Source organism: Lissotriton vulgaris, chromosome 6 (genome assembly GCF_964263255.1).
Source record: "Lissotriton vulgaris chromosome 6, aLisVul1.2, whole genome shotgun sequence".
Taxonomy (NCBI): Eukaryota; Metazoa; Chordata; class Amphibia; order Caudata; family Salamandridae; genus Lissotriton; species Lissotriton vulgaris.
In genome coordinates this window covers 1,457,671,947-1,457,684,390 of record NC_141694.1, presented here as the reverse complement: position 1 = coordinate 1,457,684,390, position 12,444 = coordinate 1,457,671,947, and positions in this window count along the sequence as shown.

Below are 12,444 nucleotides of genomic sequence, written 5' to 3'. Positions count from 1 at the left end.
GTAAGGAGAAGGAGAGTGAACATGGGGAATGTAGATATTCAAAAAAAATGTAGAAAAGGAACGGGGTGTGGAAAGGTAAGATAAGATGCATTACTGGAGTTGTATCATTTTTGTGACACACTCTAGCAATGCATCACTTTTGCGCTTACAGATACATCTGAAATACTGACGTATCTGTAAGTACTTGCGACATAATGTGTCATATATTTAATATGACGCATGAGTAGAAGACTGAAGGCCTCATTTATGAGGCCATGCGTCACTTTTACGCCACCGGTACTTCACTTTTTGTGACGCACCAGTGCTGTTAAAAACTGCACCTTATTGAGTCATACTTACAAAGTGACACATCTAGGTAGATGCGTCACTTTGTAAACCCCTATGCCACATTATACCTGCGTAAGGTGTAATGTATGCGAAGGGGGTGTATTGACACAAGAAAGGGTCGTAGAGGTAACGCAGTGAAATCTAAGATATAACACTGCGTCACTTTTATGACGCTGTTGCGTCTAAATCTTGCGCCTGTTTCACAGCAAGCGTAAGACTGATGCAGGCCCTTTCACATAGACCTGGCCCCATGTGAAAGGATGCATTGCTGGAGTTGCATCCTTTTTTTGTCACACTACAGCAATGCATCACTTTCCTCTAAACACTCAACATTTTTTTTTCTCTATTTTTTTAACCTCTTTTTACCCATGGTACACTCAGGGTCCGCGTACCGGAGAGCGTACCGGGGAGCGCCGCCAGCGCTCACCCCGCGAAAATTGGAAAAAAAAAGTTTTTTAGCCCTTCATGGTCCTTCTAGGTCCCCCTCAGAAAACCTAGGGGGTCAGGGGGTGTCTACTCTGCCCCCTTTTAATTATATCCCCCTTTCTTTTTTCACCTCATGTTTCTCGATTCTACTGAGACACAAGATGGCGGACTCTTCGGACTGTTTAGAATGTTAACAGACACCCGACAGCCAATCAGCTTTCGCTCGCGCACACCTGTAGTGCACCGGAGAGCGCCGGCAGCGCGCCTACAGATATATATGTGTATTTGAACTTAATTTTCATAAAAACCACTGGAGCAATTTTCACCAAACATAGCAAAGGCACATCTGCGTACCAGTCCCTACAATTTTGCCAAGTTTGGCGTAATTCGGTTCAGCGGTTTGGGCTGTAGACTTGTCAGACCGTCCTATGGAAATTAACATGGAGAAAACACGTTTTGGGATCCCCCTTTTTTCTCAGCCCCCACTTCACGAATCCCCCCGAAACTTCTAGGGAATGAGCGGAGCGCAGCGAGACCATTTTAAGGAAAATTACAGGCAGATCCCTCAATCAGCGCCAAAGTTATTCCCAATAGAATGTTCGGAATTTCCTATGGTAGCCAATCCTAACTATAACTACCTACTGGCGACCGCCAGTAGGTAATATATATATATATATATATATATATATATATATATATATATATATATATATATATATATATATATATATATATATATATATATATATTCACTGAAAAAACCATAGGTTATAGACCATATATAGTTAGGAATTCGCATTTACAAAACCTTATTTTACTCACACAAAACCATTGAAATTCCATATATAGTTAGTTGCACTAACTATATATCGCGCACCCACAATCCACTGCTGATGATTGATGTCACATATTACATCATTCATGACATGGTCAGTGACATCACTGATGACATCACTGATGACATCTCAAATGACATCACTGATGACATCTCAAATGACATCACTAATGACATCACTGATGACATCTCATTTGACATTACTGATCACATCACTGATGATATCATTCATGTGATAATACGATGAACCTCTTCAGACTCTAATATAACCTTAGATACAATCAGTGTAAACAGACACTCACAGACTGTCACTCATCCATGGAGTTACTCACACACCTAGTCAGTCATGCAAAGAATCAATCACACCTCCATTTCCTCAACTATACAGTTATACAAACTTTACTTATTCAAACATATACTAACACATATTTACTCTCTTATACAATCCCTGATACAAGTTCACAATGATCCATACAGCCACTCACACATTCACTGGCTCTTATGCACAGTTATTTATATATGTCAACTCTCACATGTACTGTGTTTTACATATGTACTTACTTTGACATGTAGCACTGAGATATCCATTCACTCACCAATACACTCATGCACACAGTCAACCGCCCATACAGCTGTTTCCGCATGCACTTTTGAAACCATACATCTAGTGAATCAACTGCTCACACATCTATGCACAGAGTCATACACCTCCCAGCCACCCACACACACACTCAGTCTCCCATACAAATACTTGGGCAACCATTCAATAACCCATATAGTTACTCATATAGCTACTTATCAACACATGCAACAGTTTACAGAACAACAGACATAATGATGCACAAATTAAGACAGTTTAGTCACTAACCCATGCACTCAGTGAGACACATTTAATCACTCACTCATACAGTCAGTCATGCACCTACTAAATCCTTCATCCAGACACTTATACATCCACTCATTCTTCAATATGTAAGACATATTTTAACTTTACAGAAACATACAGTCACTGGATGTTGTCATCAGTGATGTCATCAGTGATGTCATTTGAGATGTCATCAGTGATGTCATCAGTGATGTCACTGACCATGTCATGAATGATGTAATATGTGACATCATCAGCAGTGGATTGCGGGTGCGCGATATATAGTTAGTGCAACTAACTATATATGGAATTTCAATGGTTTTGTGTGAGTAAAATAAGGTTTTGTAAATGCGAATTCCTAACTATATATGGTCTATAACCTATGGTTTTTTCAGTGAATTTTCAAGGTTTTGTAAATGCTAATTCCTAACTATATATGGTCTATAACCTATGGTTTTTTCAGTGAATTTTCAAGGTTTTGTAAATGCTAATTCCTAACTATATATGGTCTATAACCTATGGTTTTTTCAGTGAATATATATATATACATGCATATATAAACATATATCATCTGTATATCTATATAAATACAAACATAAATGCATGCATACATATACTTATATGCATACAGATGCATGTTATTTACATGAAAGTTGAAAAAACACTAATAAAAGCAAAGCTAAAAAGCCACCTCATTACAAACAGAATGGCTTTAACTTAAACGAGGGCGAGATCTATTGCATTTTCAATGCTTGTTTACTTTGGTTCCATCAAGAAGGCATTCAGATGTGTCACACATTTGCCATAAATTCTGAATGTTAGCACTCTAGTTGCACATTAGATCACTGTAGTAAAGCTACTGCTCACCAGGGGCGTCTGCTGCTGGTATTCAAAGTGCATGTTTCAGTCTGCATGTCAGAATTTTTTTAATGAAGTAGAAGAGGATTTGAGAAGTCACTCAAAATGATCCCTAATTTTTCTTTCTTAAGCACTAATAATACTTTCTATGGCAAAATTAACCCCCTCATGTTGTTCCTTTTTAAATTGAGTGTTTTCAGACTTACCACTTCATTCCAATCAAGATGGCTTCTTGTGTGCCATACTTTTGTCATAAGTAAGACTGTTAGCGCTCTAGTTGTTCTTTAGAACACTCTGGGACATTCTGTCATTGGGCTATACTTGGGGTACATCTGGGTGATATTTGGGCTACATTTAGGCTCTTTTGTCTCTGGTGGCCATCTTGGGAGACTGTATGTCAGAATTGTTTAATGAAATTGAAGAGGGTTTGAGAAGTCACTCAAAATGTGCCCTAATTTTTCTTTCTGCAGCACTAATCATAATTCATATGGCAAAATATACCCCCTCATTTTGTTCCTTTTTAAATTAAATGTTTTAAGAGTTACCACTTTATTCCAATCAAGATGGCTTCAGGTGTGCCATACCTTTGTAATAAGTAGGACTGTTAGCGCTCTAGTTGTTCTTTAGAACACTCTGGGACATTCTGTCATTGGGCTATACTTGGGCTACATCTGGGTGATATTTGGGCTACATTTGGGCTCTTTTGTCTCTGGTGGCCATTTTGGGAGACTGCATGTCAGAATTTTTTAATGAAATAGAAGAGGATTTGAAAAGTCACTCAAAATGTGCCCTAATTTTTCTTTCTGCAGCACTAATAATACCTTCTATTGCATAATATACCCTCTCATTTTGTTCCTTTTTAAATTAAATGTTTTAAGAGTTACCACTTTATTCCCATCACGATGGCTCCAGGTGTGCTATACCTTTGTAATACGTAGGACTGTTAGCGCTCTAGTTGTTCTTTAGAACACTTTAGGAGGCTGCAGTAGAGCACAAAGGAATCAACTGACAGTCTCTGTCCTTGTTGGATGTACATGTTTTACTGAGAATGTCAGACTTCATTTTCACATGACTGAGAAAGATAATGTGAATTTACAGAAAATATGCTTTCAGTTTAGCTTATAGATCCCCTTCCAAACCACTGTGGGAAAATCATGAGATATTAGTTTTCTTTCAAACAATATTCATGATATCACAGCAGAAGGTTTTTTCACATGGTAAAATCACCTTAGAACCCACCACAATTCCTAAAACGAGTATGGTACAATCAACAAATGATTTATAATGTAACTAAAGTCCTAAAACCCTCTATTGACTACAATGCTTTTTAATGAGGTGCTATCATGTATATTGGTCCCAAGATGGCTGCCAACACTTCTTGGATGAAGTGCTGACAGCCAATCAGATCAGATGTGTGGTTAGGCTCCGCCCAGATATATATCTTTTTTGAACCTAAATTACTCAAAATCCACTGGAGCACATATATTGAGACCTAGCAAAGGCACATCGGGCTAACAGTCCCTACAATTTTGCCAAGTTTCGTGCAAATCCATTCAGCCGTTCGAGCTAAAAGTGAGGCCAACCGCCCTATGGAAATTAACATGGGAAAAACGCGTTTTGGGACCCCCTTTTTTCTCGGCCCCCCCTTGATGAAACCCCCCCAAATTGTCAGGGGCTGCTCAGAAACAAAATGTTCCATTTTCCTGAAAATGTCAGCCAATTCCGTCCACAAACGCCAAAGTTATTAGACATAGAATTTTCAAAAATCCCATAGAGAAAAAATCCTAACTATATATACCTACTGGCGACCGCCAGTAGGTAATATATGTTGATATATATATATATATATATATATATATATATATATATATATATATATATGTAATATATATGTGTATATATATTTATGTATATATATATATTCACTGAAAAAACATAGGTTTCACACTAGTTATAGTTAGGAATTAGCATTTAAAAAACCTTTTAAATTAACTGAAAAAACCATAGGTTTCACACCAGTTATAGTTAGCTGGAAATTTTACTGACATAAAACCATTGAAATTCCCACGTTATAGTTAGTTGGACTCACTATAACTTGCGCGTGTAATGCACTGCTGATGACATCACATATTACATCACTCATGACATGGTCAGTGACATCACTCATGACATCACTGATGACACCATCCTTGTGACAGAGAGACTGACCTACTTTCACTGTAAAGTAACCCTTAAAACACATTTTGGAAAAAAAAACTAACATTTAAAAAAAAGTGGACATACCTATACCAGTTACAACAACCAATTCAGTAATTCCACCATTTATATACACATCCACTCACTCACCAACACTTCTATATAGTCACTCATACATATACTCACTCATCATATTTAGTGAGACACCTATACATCCCTTAATACACCGACAGTCTTCCAAAAGTTGCTCACACACATACTCACACATGCAAATAAACTATTGAACATTCATTTATTTGCATATACAGCTATTCACACACTACCACCTTACTTCTAAGGAAACTTACACATACTTACTCTCTTAAACAATCACTTATAGAAACACATACTTATTAAAACAAGAACTCTTTCAATCTCTCACTCTCACATATACTCACTTATATACACCAATACTCACATATACTAGATTAAAACATATGTAGTTACTGATAAAGACAGTAGTGAGACAGTCATTCACTTACTAACACATACATATACACACTCACTCACCCATACAGTCCGGCACATATACTGTCTTCAAAACACATACAAACAGTGAGTCAGTCATTGATGCATCTGTGTGCTAAGTAACACCCCCACCAAATCATACAGACATTTATACTGATTCTAAAAAAACATCTAATAAGCCATAGAAACACACATGTAGCTACTCACCAACCCATGCACCCACTTATATACAAAGTGAAACACTGATACAAACATTTAAATATTGAAACAATACTCGCTAATATATGTATTCACTATGATACACTTAATAAGCCAGTTAACCAATCATTTTTTTTTTAAAACATCCATTAAGACACTTATTTAACCATTTATTCTTCCATCGACCTTTACATATACATATATAAAACATATTTATTTTTCAGAAAGACACACATTCACTGGATGGTGTCATCAGTGATGTCATGAATGATGTCACTGACCATGTCATGAGTGATGTAATATGTGATGTCATCAGCAGTGCATTACACGTGCAAGTTATAGTGAGTCCAACTAACTATAACGTGGGAATTTCAATGGTTTTATGTCAGTAAGATTTCCAGCTAACTTTAACTGGTGTGAAACCTATGGTTTTTTCAGTGAATTTCAAAGGTTTTTTTAATGCTAATTCCTAACTATAACTAGTTTGAAACCTATGGTTTTTTCAGTGAATTTTATAGGTTTTTTAAATGCTAATTCCTTTCTATATCGAGTTTCTAACCTATGTTTTTTTTTACAATTTGCTGTTTTGTGTAAGTATTAATTTTTTTGTTTTGTTTTTTTTTTAATCATTTTTTCCCGGGGCGCTCTGGGTGCGCGTTCCGGTAAGCTCTCCGGGAAGCGCACCCAGAGCGCTACTTTCGTTCGTGAAAAAAATATGAATGACAAGTTAATAATAACGCAAAAAATTTCGTACCATACAAATAAAAGCAGTTTTTTTTTATAAGGAAATGAAAATGATTTTGCATTTCCATAAAACTATGAAGACGTCACTTCGGCGCGCAACGTAAGCGCCCCGGAAGCGCCTACGTTCGCGCCGCGTACGCGCCCCGGAGCGCCTACGTTCACGCCGCGTAAGCGCCCCAGAAGCGCCTACGTTCGCGCCGCGTATGCGCCCCGGAAGCGCCTACGTTCGCGCCGCGTATGCGCCCCCGGAAGCGCTCCGGTGCGCGCAGCGTCAGCGCGTCAAGTCATGTGACCTTAAAATAACACTTTTCATTGGTTGCTAACAGTTTTTTTTACAAAGAATGAAATCCCCACCCATTTCCTTCACTTCTTCTTTCACGTTTGTGACTGAAAGACCTGTTTTTTGCTCCTGGATCTTTCTTGGTTTACCCTGGCTGTTAGAGAATCCAGCAGTGATGAAGAACCTGATTTCATCAATGAAGAGCCTCCTACCCCAAAGGTGAAGGAACATTTTATTTGGAAATTTTTTAAAATATCACCTAACCAAAAAAAGGTGAATGCTCCAAAAGCGGAGTGCAGGATCTGCAAACAAGTCCTGTCACGGGGTGACCCCAAAAAAAAATACTCATTTGGGAACTTTACGATGATCAGGCGTGTGGAGAGGAGGCACCCCCAGAATTTTGCCCGAGAAAGTGTCAGGGCTCTGGCACAAGAGGTTCCCAGTGATGGGGCCTCTACATCCACCGGAGGAGCAACTACTTCTGGGAGGGGGCAATCGCAGGAGCTCGTGCCAAATATCCAACCTGCTTTTAACCATGGTGTCCTGAGATGCAGATACTGCAATCAACTCCTTACCTTTGGGGAGCAAAGTGACCAGCTCATGGTTCGAGCATTGGAAAACCATCACTGCCCTTTCCACCCCTAATTTTTTTTGGTTTTTTTGCTCCTGTTGAGCAGTTTCCATTCCCTGTTTTTGTTCCTGTTTTGAAAAAAGAAGAAAACAAAAAGTTCTTTTCAGAACTACCTCCAATTCTCATCAAAGAGCTATATTCTTTAAAAAATGAAAAAGAGTAAGTGAAATGGAGTGCATTGATAATGGAAAGGAAAATGAGTAAGAAAGAACAGAAAGGTATGAGAGGAGAAAGGAAGTGAAGTAGGGGGACTGAAAGAAGGTGAATGTTGGGAAGGAAAGTAAGGAGAAGAAAAGTAAATATAGGGAATGTTGATATTCAAAGAAAATGTTGAAAAGGAACGGGGGTGTGGAAGGGTAAGAAAAGATGCATTGCTGGAGTTGAAGGCTGAAGGCCTCATTTATGAAGCCATGCGTCTCCTTAACACCACCAGAGCGTCATCTTTACAAAGTGGTGCATCTAGGTAGATGCGTCACTTTGTAAGCCCCTGCGCCACATTATTCCTACATCAGGTGTAATGTATGCAAAAGGGACGTATTGACATAAGAAAGGGTCGTAGAGGTGACGCAGTGAAATCTATGAGATATCACTGCGTCACTTGAATGACGCTGTTGCGTCCAAATCTTACGCCTGTTTCACAGCAGGCGTGCAGGCCCTTTCACATGGGGCTTGGCCCCATGTGAAAGGATACATTGCTGGAGTTGCTTCATTTTTGAGACACACTTCAGCAATGCATCACTTTTGCGCTAACAGATACGTCTAAAATACTGACGTATCTGTAAGAACTTCCAACATAATAAGTCATAAAATTAATATGACGCATGAGTAGAAGACTGAAGGACTCATTTATGAGGCCATACGTCACTTTAACACCACCAGAGCGTCACTTTTTGTGACGCACCAGTGCTGTAAAAAATGCACCTTCTTCAGTCATATTTACAAAGTGACACATCTAGGTAGTTGCGTCACTTTGTAAGCTCCTGCGCCACATTATTCCTACGTCAGGTGTAATGTGTGCAAAAGGGACGTATTGACACAAGAAAGGGTCGTAGAAGTGACGCAGTGAAATCTATGACATATCACCGCGTCACTTTTATGACGCTGTTACTTCCAAATATTACGCCTGCTTCACAGCAGGCGTGCAGGCCCTTTCACATGGGGCTTGGCCCCATGTGAAAAGATGCATTGCTGGAGTAGCTTCATTTTTGGGACACACTCCAACAATGCTTCACTTTTGCGCTTACAGATACATCTGAAATAATAACGTATCTAAAAGAACTTCCAACATAATACGTCATAAATTTAATATGACGCATGAGTAGAAGACTGAAGGACTCATTTATGAGGCCATGCGTCACTTTAACGCCACCGATGCGTCACTTTTTGTGACGCACCAGTGCTGTAAAAAATGCACCTTATTCAGTCATATTTACAAAGTGACGCATCTAGGTAGTTACGTCACTTTGTAAGCCCCTGCGCCACATTATTCCTACCTCAGGTGTAATGTATGCAAAAGGGACGTATTGACGCAAGAAAGGGTCGTAGAGGTGACACAGTGAATAAACTGGGGGCCTCTTTTCTTAAAAGTGACGCATCGCTGCGTGAAAACAGCGATGCGTCACTTTTCTGTGCGCACTCCTTACGACATTCCAGATGTGTCATATTTAATGTATGACGAATCATGTCGCAAGGAGTTACAGATACATCAGTATTTCTGACGTATCTGTAAACACAAAAGTGACGCATTGCTGGAGTGTGTCACAAAAGTGACGCAACTCCAGTAATGCGTCCTTTCACATGGGGAAAGCCCCGTGTGAAAGGTCTTGCGTCAGTCTTACGCCTGCTGTGAGGCAGGCGCAAGATTTTGACGAAACAGCATCCTAAAAGTGACGCAGTGAAATCTCATAGATTTCACTGCGTCACTATTACGAAGCTTTTTGCGGGGGAACGCCCCCTCTGCATACATTATACCTGACGCAGGTATAATGTGGCGCAGGGTTTTAAAAAGTGACCCATCTACCCAGATGCGTCACTTTTTAAATATAGCGCAACGAGGCGCATTTTTTACACCGCTGTGACGCACAGGCGGCGCAAAACTGTCGCAAGGCCTTCATAAATAAGGCCTGGATTTTCCCCATGCTTCGCTCCCCGGTGCGCTTCCCGGTGCGCGTACCGGGTGCTCTCCCCGCGCAAATCGAAAAAAAATATATTTTTTAAATGCCCCGCGGGACCCTATTTTAGCCCCCACATCAAACCTAGGGGGTCAGGAGGGGGTCTAGCCTGCCCCCTTATAGTCATTTCTCCCTTTTTTTATGTCACCTCTTGTGTCTCGATCCTACCGAGACACAAGATGGCGGCCGCTCCAGACTGTTTCGAATGTTTACAGACACCCGTGAGCCAATCAGCTTTCCGTGCGCAAGTCGCGTGGCCCGCCCGGTGCGCTCCCCGGTGCGCGTACCGGGGCGCGCTTATAGATATATATATTTTTTTGAACCTAAATTACTCAAAATCCACTGGAGCACATAACTTGAGACATAGCAAAGGCACATCGGGCTACCAGTCCCTACAATTTTGCCAAGTTTGGTGAAAATCCATTCAGCCGTTCGGGCTAAAAGTGAGGTCGACCGCCCCATGGAAATTAACATGGGGAAAACATATGTATGTATATATTACCTACTGGCGGTCGCCAGTAGGTATATATAGTTAGGACCTAGTTACCATAGGAAATTCTGAACATTCTATTTGGAATAACTTTGGCGCCGATTGAAGGATCTGCCTGTAATTTTCCTTAAATTTGCCTTGCTGCGCTCTGCTCCTTCCCTGAAAGTTTCGGGGGGATTCGTCATGCGGGGGCCGAGAAAAAAGGGGGGTCCCAAAATGTGTTTTCCCCATGTAAATTTCCATAGGGACATTCTGACAAGGCTACAGCTCGAACGGCTGAACGGAATAACACCAAATTTGGCAAAATGGTAGGGACTGGTATGCAGCAGTGCCTTTTGTATGTTTGGTGTAAATCCCTCCAGTAGTTTTTGAGAAAATTGAATTTGAAATTTTTCAAATTGCATTTTCTACGGGACCTTTAGACACGGCTACAGCCCGAACGGCTGAACGGAATGACACCAAACTTGGCAAAATGGTAGGGACAGGTATGCAGTAGTGCCTTTTCTTTATTTGGTGAAAATCCCTCCAGTAGTTGTTGAGAAATTGAATTTGAGCAAATTATATATCTATATGCAAATTATATATCTATATGCGCTCAACATTCTATTAGAAATAACTTTGGCGCCGATTGAGGAATCTGCGTGTAATTTTCCAGAATTTTGGCCAGCTCCGCTCTGATCCTTCCCTGAAAGTTTCGGGGGGATTCAATAAGCGGGGGCCGAAACGGGGGTCCCAAAACGTGTTTTCCCATGTTAATTTCCATAGGGACCAGTTTAGACACCGCAACAGCCAGAACGGCTGAATGGAATTACACCAGGGCCTGGTATGCACATGTACCTTTGCTATGTTTGGTGAAAATCCCTCCAGTAGTTCTTGAGAAAATTGAATTTGAAATTTTTCACATGGCATTTTCCATGGGACCTTTAGAACCGGCTACAGCCCGAACGGCTGTACGGAATTACACCAAACTTGGCAAAATGGTAGGGACTGGTATGCAGTAGTGCCTTTTCTATATTTGGAGAAAATCCCTCCAGTAGTTGTTGAGAAAATTGAATTTGAGCAAATTATATATCTATATGCGCTCACCGTACGCGTACCGTACGCGTACCGTACCCGTACGTGCGCGTACCCTTACGTGCGCGAGCAAGTTTCTGATTGGCTGGCAGTCGACTGTCAACATTCCAAACTGTCCAAACCAGGAAGTGTTGGCCACCATCTTGTTTTTCAGGAGAACTGAGGCACAAGAGAGCCCAAAACAAGAGTGTAAAACACGAAAAGGGGGCAGGGTAGAGAACCCCCAACCCTTTAGCCCTTCTCAGGGGGTCCCAGAAGGACCCCCAAGGACAAAAAAAAGAAATAAAAAATGCAAAAAAATCGAGGGATACGCACACCGTACGCGTACGGTACGCGTACCGTGCGCGTACCCCGCGATTTAAAAACAAAAAATAATTTTTTTTGCACTTGGTGGTCCTTCTGGGACCCCCTGAGAAGGGCTAGGGGGTCAGGGGGTCTCTACCCTGCCCCCTTTTTGCATTTTCCACTCTTGTTTTGTGCTCTCTTGTGCCTCACTTCTCCTGAGAAACAAGATGGCTGCTCAGGTGGTCCCAGAAGGATAATAACATATATAAAAGTTATCCACTAATAGAATTAGCATTTACAAAACCTTTGAAATTTATTGAAAAAAAAATAGGTTTCACACCCGATATAGTTAGGAATTAGCATTTAAAAAACCTTTCAAATTCACTGAAAAAACCATAGGTTTCAGGCCTTATATAGTTAGGAATTGACATTTAAAAAACCTTGCAAATTCACTTAAAAAACCATAGGTTTCAGGCCTTATATAGTGTTATAGTTAGGAATTAGCATTTAAAAAACCTTGCAAATTCACTGAAAAAACCATAGGTTTCAGGCCTTAT